The sequence below is a fragment of the Peromyscus californicus genome, unplaced genomic scaffold (genome assembly GCF_007827085.1).
Source record: "Peromyscus californicus insignis strain IS unplaced genomic scaffold, ASM782708v3 Scaffold_4__1_contigs__length_199733344, whole genome shotgun sequence".
NCBI lineage: Eukaryota > Metazoa > Chordata > Mammalia > Rodentia > Cricetidae > Peromyscus > Peromyscus californicus.
Genome location: NW_026294562.1, coordinates 112,505,217 through 112,513,837, shown reverse-complemented (window position 1 = coordinate 112,513,837; position 8,621 = coordinate 112,505,217). Strand labels below are relative to the sequence as shown.

Here is an 8,621-nt window from a genome sequence, read left to right as displayed (position 1 = left end):
GATAGGGATCCCACAACAGACCAAGGTACATATATCACCAAAGTCCAACTTGGTGAACCAGTGAGTTTTATTGGGGTTGCTTACAGGAATATGGATGAGGGGTTACTCATGGAAGCAGAAATGACTCAAAGACAGCTGTATCACCAAAGCCCACCCAAGCATGGGTGACAGCTCACAGAGCTGGGAACCTGGAACACACTGCACAGCCTACAGACAGCTCAACAGGCTGGAGAGTGTTCCTTCCAGGTAGATCAGTTGACCTAAACTTCTTGCAGGTTGATCCACCAGTTTCTGCTTCTTCCTGGCAGCTGAGATTTTCTGTTTTCTTTGCAGCTTGGCTCATCTCAGCAGTCTTTATTGCTTACTCCCTCTGAGAGGGAGGGGCCTAGTGAATCTGGTCAGTTTCAGGGACTTCCTGAAGCTATTTTGAGTTTTTCACCTTCTATCTTAAGGAGCTTCCCTGGAAGATGGAGTGTTTATAACTTAAGAAAACTGCTACAGAGTACCAGGCTGGGCAAACACAGGCCTTTCATATAGGGCAGGGGTGTAAGTCTTAACTGTTGATTCTCCAATGGCCTCTTCTGTGTGGCTTTTTTTTTGCGGGGGGGAGGGTGTGTTTTCAAAACAGAGGTTCTCTGTGTAGCCCTGGATGTCCTGGAATTGGCTCTGTAAGCCAGGCTGGCCTTGAACTCAGGGTTCTGCCTGCCTCTGCCTCCTGAGTGCTGGGATTAAAGGTACCCCCACCCCTTGCTTCTTTGTGGCAGTCTTACCTCTAGAGTAATGTTCTGTTGATAGGAGCCTGTTCCAAAGACTTCTGTCCATTCCTTTACTAACTCATTCATTCTTCAAATATTAATTGATGTCATCATGTGTAGGAACAAGAGAAGAAAAATGAGTAGGCCACAGAGATTTTTGTCTGAGTGGGAGGACCAAAATAGACAGATGGTTAAAACTCTGAGTGTGACAAGTATCATGAAAGAGCTTTATTAATGAGGCTGCCAAAAGGTAGGTGGCAATTTCAGAGAGAGGAATGTCATAAAAAACCATGACGAGAGAGTGTACGCCGGGGCAAATGGTGACAGTGTATGCCTCACTGAGGACAAGCAGAAGACAAACAGTGTTGCGAGCAGACGCCTCTCACAGAGCAAATGCCTTCAACTAGCCAGTAGTCACACGCAAGGTGGAGGGATCTTGGCACTCCTGTCTCATTGTGTAAAAGCTATTGAGAAATTGAGCCCACAAGCTAGTATTTGATGGAGAAATGAGTGACAGTGAACCGGGAACCTGGGGCACTGCCCAGGAGGAGCTGGCGTGACCCTCGGTTGTTGCAGGATCCTTGAGATCAGAGATGGGGCACCTTGACGCAGACACTAAAAGAGGAGATAAGAAGATGGCAGAGCAATGTCACCTGTTGGGTAATTTGGGGAAGAGCAGGACTGGATTTTAGTGTCATTAATGGAAGGGAAGTCATACTTTAAGCCTGGTGTAATAGAGACAGACTAAGCATGTGTCCAGCTTTAGAACTGCGACCATGACTGAGCTCCTGAATTCTAGTCACTCCCACCCTGCACTGCAGCCCCAAAGCGCAGTCTTCGTTTAGTTTAGGGTACCTCTGCACCCTCTTCTTTGACCTTCAGAGTTTAGCACAAGGACCCTCTGCTTCAGGTTGTTCCGATTGTCTTATATCCTTGTTCCAAGCTCCCTCAGTAATGAGCACCCTTCTTGTTGGAATAGCAATCAGGCTAACAAGCACTCTCCCTACTTTTCAGAGCTGTACTAGGTCGTGAGTTCTCTGAGGACAGAACTGCCTTCTGTTTCCCATGAATCAATCAAAGACTAGACAAAAGTGTTGTCAATACATTCCATGGGTGGATAGATGAATGATTGATTCCAATAAAAGTTTTCATTTTCTTTGTGAATACAGACCTCAGGAAGTGAATGTTCAGAAAAAATGCTGCATATACTTTAAAGTAGTGCAAACCATGGGTTTGGGCTAACCCAAGGCTAGCTGGCCTTTTGTAGCATTTATTTGTTTGTTTGTTTATTTATTTATCATTATTTTATTTTATTTTTTTGGTTTTTCAAGACAGGGGTTCTCTTTCCTGGCTGTCCTGGAACTCACTTTGTAGACAAGGCTGACTTCGAACTCACAGAGATCTGCCTGCCTCTGCCTCCCGAGTGCTGGGATTAAAGGCGGTAGCTTTATGTTTCTGCTCACACATCACTGTCGTTCTGTTAAACTTTTACACGAGAGGCAAGCTTCAGAGATGTAGACAGAGAAACAAGTGAATTAACAAGGTTCAGTCTAAGAGCCAGGTCTAGCCTCTTCTAGATCACTTTCTGGCTTCCTGATTAAGCAGCTTGATGGGTCGCTTATCTCCATAGGCTTCCAGGCTCCTGGTCTCCAGGCTTTCCCTTTTGTACCTAGCCTACACACAGTTATTTTTTCTTGAAAAAAATTAATTGCTGTTATATGGTGGTATATATCCTGTAATCTCAGCACTTGGGAAGCTGAAACAGGAAGACGGCCATGAGTTGCAGACCAGCCTGGGCTAGAGAGTGAATCCCTGTGTCGACACTCACACACACACACACACACACACACACACACACACACACACACACATACAAATGCACTCACGCATGCACACATATGTACATGAACAGATCAATCATACCGCTCCCTTGTTGCCTCCAAAGCAAAGCCTGACTCTTTAGCAGGTTAGGTCTTCTGGGAACACCCTGTGACTAATTATATTCGATCGTGTCACTGATATGCAGCTGCTCCATGCCCCTCCTCCCACAACGAGCTTTCATTCTTTCATTCTTCCGTGCTTTTTCTTCATGCTCTTAGGGGAATCACAACAACTTCCCTCCCACATTCACTCCAGCTGGTGAATTCCTGCCTGGTCATCGTTTAAAACCCAATCATCAGAATCCAGGAGTTGCTTCTTCAGCAAGGCCTCCCTAGCCTGACTCCTTCAGATGTGTGAGTACCGCCTCCACTCTTCTCCTGGAGCACCTTTGCTGGTTTTTCTCACTCCTAACCCTGATGGAAACAATTTGCTTACTCACCCATCTGTCTCCGTTGCAAAAGCATGAGCTCCTTTAGTCCAAAGGCCACTCACTATCAAGATGTTAGCACTTAGGAGGTCCTCCAGTAGATGTCTGAAACAAATCAAATGAGTTATATCGAATTTAAATGTACTGTCCCTCAACTTTGACTGTTATTCACCTCCCTCCAAATGAAATGTAACAATGACTAACTGAACACTGCCCTTCACATTTTGTAATGTCATGCGGTTTTCATCTCTGACTTACAAACCCGGCATTCTTATCACTATTATAGATAGAGAATTAAGGCTGAAAGTGGGTAGGTATCTTTTCTTTTTGACAAAATTCTTTTTTCAATTTATTTTATTTTATATGTATGAGTGTTTGGCCAGCATGTACATATATGTGCCCGGTGCCAGTGAAGGTCAGAACAGGGCAAAGGATCCTCTGGAACTGGAGTTAAAGATGGTTTTGAGCCACCACGTGGATGCTAGGAATCAAACCTGGGTCTTCTGCAAGAGCAAGCGCTCTAAACCACAGAGCCACCTTTCCAGCCCCAGTGTTATCTTTTCTAAGCATAGTAGGTGTGAAAGCAGTATTTAAGTGGAAGCCTCTCAAACATTTAAGCCAATGACTATCCCACAATACCATGCTTCCCCAAACCTGGACCCACTGGCTTCTTACGTGGTTAACTTCTCCAAACTGCATTGACTAGGACGATGAACATCAGGCTTGGTTTTGGCCTGACCACCTCCGCTGAATAACTGTGAAACCTTGGACAATCCAATCTACATATTGGTTGGGACACACAAAAACAGAACCCAGACCTTCTTCCTGGCTGGAAGCTGTGTCTTCGAGCATGTGAATCAGCACTCCATTTCCTGGGATCAGATGGAGATCCCTCTCACTGTTCATGGGTTTGTCCTGATATACAGCCAACAGCAATCTGCTCCATGGCTCCCTGGAGAACGTGAAACTGCTGACTCCTGAAATGCTTTTCTAGTCACTGAGCCCTCAAGGCGAAAGGTCTCTTGGAGGGATGAGAACAGACCCAATTTACCCAACTCTACATGGCGTCAGACAGCCCTGAGCCACATTCCATTATGGCCCACAGAGCAGCTGAGGCTTACCCCATGTCTGACTCCTCAGAATACCTGCCCTCCAAGGGCAGAGGTCTCTAGCTCCCCTGTGCAGCTGCAGAATGGAACTCTTACATCAGAGCCCCCTTTAGACTGGAGATTGTATGGGGCCCTGACGGCTTTCCTCTTACGCTCTCTGCACCTCTGGTGAGCTTTCAGCTTACAACAGAGAAAAGAGGCTCCCAGAAGGGTAGATGTCCTTGTCCCGAGAAGCAGAACAGAAGAGACAGCCAGGAGGGGGAAAGAATGTGTATCTGCCTGTGAACACCTACTATGGGATAGCCATTTAAAATATGCCTTCTCAGGCCAGGGTAAAATCAGTTGGTAAAATGATTGCCTAGAAAGCAATAACACCCCACCCTGACCACTAAGCCAGCCATGGTGGCAAAGGCTTATAATCCAATGCTGGAGAAGTAGAGACAGGAAGATCCTTGGGGGCTCTTGGGCCAGTGAACTCACCAGGCCAGTGAGAGATCCTATCTCAAAAGCACCAAGTGGGGGCCAGAGAGATTGCTCAATGGTTAAGCATGCTTGCTGCTTTTGCAGAGGACTACAGTTCAATTCGCAGCACCTACACTGGGCAACTCACAATTTCCTTTAAGTCCAACTCCAGGGATCCTATGTCTTTTTCTGGCCTCTGTGTGTGTGCACACCTCAACATTTTTTAAAAGATTTATTTATTTATTATGTATACAGGAGAGGGTGACAGATCTCATTACAGATAGTTGTGAGCCACCATGTGGATGCTGGGAATTGAACTCAGGACTTCTGGAAGAGCAGTCGGTGTTCTTAACCTCTGAGCCATCTCTCCAGCCTGAAATGTGGTTTCTTTCTTTTTGTGTGTGTGTGTTTTTTTTCTTTTTTTTTTTTTTTTTGGTTTTTCGAGACAGGGTTTCTCTGTGTAGCTTTGCGCCTCTCCTGGAACTCACTTGGTAGCCCAGGCTGGCCTCGAACTCACAGAGATCCGCCTGCCTCTGCCTCCCGAGTGCTGGGATTAAAGGCGTGCGCCACCACTGCCCGGCGTGTGTGTTTTTTTTCAAGACAGGGTTTCTCTGTATAGTTTTGGTGTCTGTTCTGGAACTCTCTTTGTAGACCAGGCTGGCTTTGAACTCACAGAGATCCACCTGCCTCTGCCTCCCAAGTGCTGGCATTAAAGGCGTGTGCCACTACTGACCGGCACACCTCAACATTTATGTGTACACTCATATACCTGCACACACAAACACAGGTACACATGTATATATACACACATTAAAAAAAAAAACTCACTGGGCATGGTGGTGCATGCCTTTAAACCCAGCACTCGGGAGCCAGAGGCAGGTGGATCTCTGTGAGTTCAAAGCCAGCCTGGTCTATATGGTTCTAGGACAGCAAGGTTACACAGAGAGACCCTGTCTCAAAAACAAAAACTCAAAACCAAACCAAAAACAAAATTTCATTTGATCATTACTATAATCATTTTTTCCCATTTAAAGGTGTACAAACTGAAGAAGTTTCCAGACAAAATAGTGCATTTCTTTTTTTAACCAACATAACAATATAAAGCATTGATTGTGGTCCCAAGTGTCTGTGACAAGAGCCTATCATGTAGATGAGATAGAACATAGCCATACAGGTAGCACCTTTACCTTACGCAGGTCTGAGACTGTGGTACCTTTGTACCTTTTTTTTTTGTTTTGTTTTTTTGTTTTTTTGTTTTTCGAGACAGGGTTTCTCAGTGTAGCTTTGAGCCTTTCCTGGAACTCATTTTGTAGACCAGGCTGGCCTCGAACTCACAGAGATCCGCCTGCCTCTGCCTCTCGAGTGCTGGGATTAAAGGCGTGCACCACCACCGCCCGGGGAGACTGTGGTTTCTTGTCCCATGTGCTGCTATTGTAATTGGGAAATAGACTTGGAGCTGAAACCTACCTGTATAGTGTTGGTGAAAGGAAGCTGGGGAGATGATCAGAGGTTAAGAACACTGGCTTCACTTCCAGAGGACCCAGGTTTGATTCCCAGCATCCACATAGCAGTTAACAACTGTCCATAACTCCAGTACCAGGGGACTCAGCACCTTCTTCTGGCCTCCTTGGGCACCAGGCATGCACATGATACACAGGCATACATGCAGGCAAAATATGAAGTCTCACCAACCTGGCTGCCTAAACATGACCTGAACAGGGATGGCACCAACAGACATGCTAACATGGATGGGGAAAAGGTCATGAGGCCTCACCCCTAGACCAAGAGCTACAGGCAGCTAAGGAATGCTGAGATTGGGAGGAATAATATTCCCCAGAGAAGAGCATATCCAATACCAAATGGTTAGCCCCCAAAACACACATACAAGTAATATTATACAGACAGAGCATGCTGTATTTATGAATTTAGAAATATATACATAAATGTGTAAAACAAAGTGAAAGAAAAAGAGGTCATGAATCTGAAAGAGAGTAAAGGCATTGGGGGGATGATGCATGGGGGAGTTTGGAGGGAGGAAAGGGAAAGGAGAGATTGTATAACTATATTATAATCTAAAAAAATAGAATAATTGAAACAATCAAAACTCCCACTCATACAAATAAATAAGTAAAGGTTTTAAAATAGTCTTGATAAGAGCTTGACTATGTTTGAGTCTAAGGACTGCTGCATAGATGTGAAATCCTGTCTTTGCTTCTTATCCACAAACGAAGAACAAGTTGTTCTCCTTTCAAAATTTTTATAAGCAGTCAATGGGGTTTTGAACGTTTTGGAGAGGGAGGCCTGCAGAACTGGTCAACTCACAAATGAGCCACTTTCCCCTCCTAAGATTTATTTATCTATTTATACGGTGCTTTGCATATACATCTGCACATCAGAAAAGGGCATCGATTCCTTTATATGTGAGCTACCAGGTGAGTGCTGGGAATTGAACTCAGGACCTCTGGAAGAGCAGCAGTGCTCTTAACCACTAAACCATCTCTCCGGTCCCATAAATGAGCCAATTCTTATCCAGCATCTCTTCTATGGAGCTTTGCCCATGACTGAATAATCCTGATTTCTTAGTTTTTCTCTACGCTAAGCAAGAGCAGTTGCTTAGGAGAAGGAGCATAGACTAGGAATTGGGTGACTTGGGTTTGAGTTTTGGTTTTATTAGCTGCTGACTGTGAGATATGTGAGGCGATAGGTCTCAATTCCCCTGTCTGCGTGTACTGACCTCTTAGGGTTGCTTGAGGAATATATGAGAGCATAAAAACACGAATGCTTTCTCAGTCCTAACGCTCTGCCCCAGTGAAAGTTATTTATCCAACAACATAGTTTGATGTGTGCCAGGTGGTCAGGGCGCAAAGGCAATGGAAATGTGATCTCCCTTAGCTCATAGTGTGATGAGATAAACAAGCAAATGGGTAATTACAACACCATGTGTGAGTGCCCTATCAGGAGGAGCAGGATACTCAGAGGACAAAGAACACTATGTTGCTTATCTATTGTTTCAAAACAAATTACCACCAAAACTTCACCGCATGAAAAGGCAACCATCCGTAAGTTTACATCATTTCTGCATATGAGGAATCTGAGAATGGACAGGCTGGCTAGTTATGGCTCATGATCTGTCCTAAGTCAAACCACTGCTTCCACAAACTAGACTAGAGGGCTGGAGAGATGGCTCAGCGGTTAAGAGCACTGGCTGCTCTTTCAGAGGACCTGGGTTTGTTTCCCAGCACCCACATGGTAGCTCACAACCATCTGTAACTCTAATTCCGGAGGATCTGATGTCTTTTTCTGGCCTCCATGGACACTGCACACATGTCTGTACACTTACAGACATACACGCAGAGAAAACACCCATACACATAAATAAAAATAAATAAAATCTCAAAAAACAAACTAGACTAGGCATAAAAAAATGTATTTTTAACTTCACTCCAGTGGTTGTCCACAAGGGACTTTTGTTACTCTCCACATGGTCTTCTCAGAAACTATCTCTCTTCCAAAATAATTCTAAGAGCAATGGAACATCCATCACGTCTCCCATTTCCCAACATAGCCCAACACTGGCATGGCACAAGGTGGGAAGTTACAAGAAGATGTGAGAACCAGGAACAGGGAGTCATCCTGATCCTTACTGCCTCAAGGACTTAATCCACCAGGAGAGAGAAGGAACCAGGAAAAGCTTCCTGAAGCTTAATCTTGGGTAGCATTTTTCTACTTCTCATAGTTTCTGCTAGATACTAGACTAGTAAGAGAGAACTTTGTAAATTTGAATTATTCTGTTATTAAGTGGAAATGACACTGTAGATAAGATAGAGCATTCAGAGAGCTAGTGGGTTTCCTGAGGGCCTACATCCGGTAAAAAGAGACCCCACCTGGCCTGATGTGGGTTCTCAAGTCTACCCTACTAGGAAATGACTACCCAAAACTACTCTCTATCCCTATAATGTACCACCGGGAGAGGACAGAGAACGTGTT

General features: G+C 44.8%; 1 long non-coding RNA gene across 1 annotated transcript in view; it reads right to left on the bottom strand.

Moving 5' to 3' along the window:
- Positions 1 to 823: 823 nt before the first annotated feature.
- LOC128125157 (uncharacterized) overlaps positions 824 to 8,621 on the bottom strand; it is an 80,317-nt gene continuing 72,519 nt past the window's right edge. Inside the window, exons 3-4 of the long non-coding RNA XR_008223103.1 lie at positions 3,076 to 3,168; positions 824 to 843 (exon numbers count right to left, since the gene is read on the bottom strand). This is a non-coding gene — a long non-coding RNA (uncharacterized LOC128125157). The remainder of the gene's footprint in view (positions 844 to 3,075; positions 3,169 to 8,621) is intronic.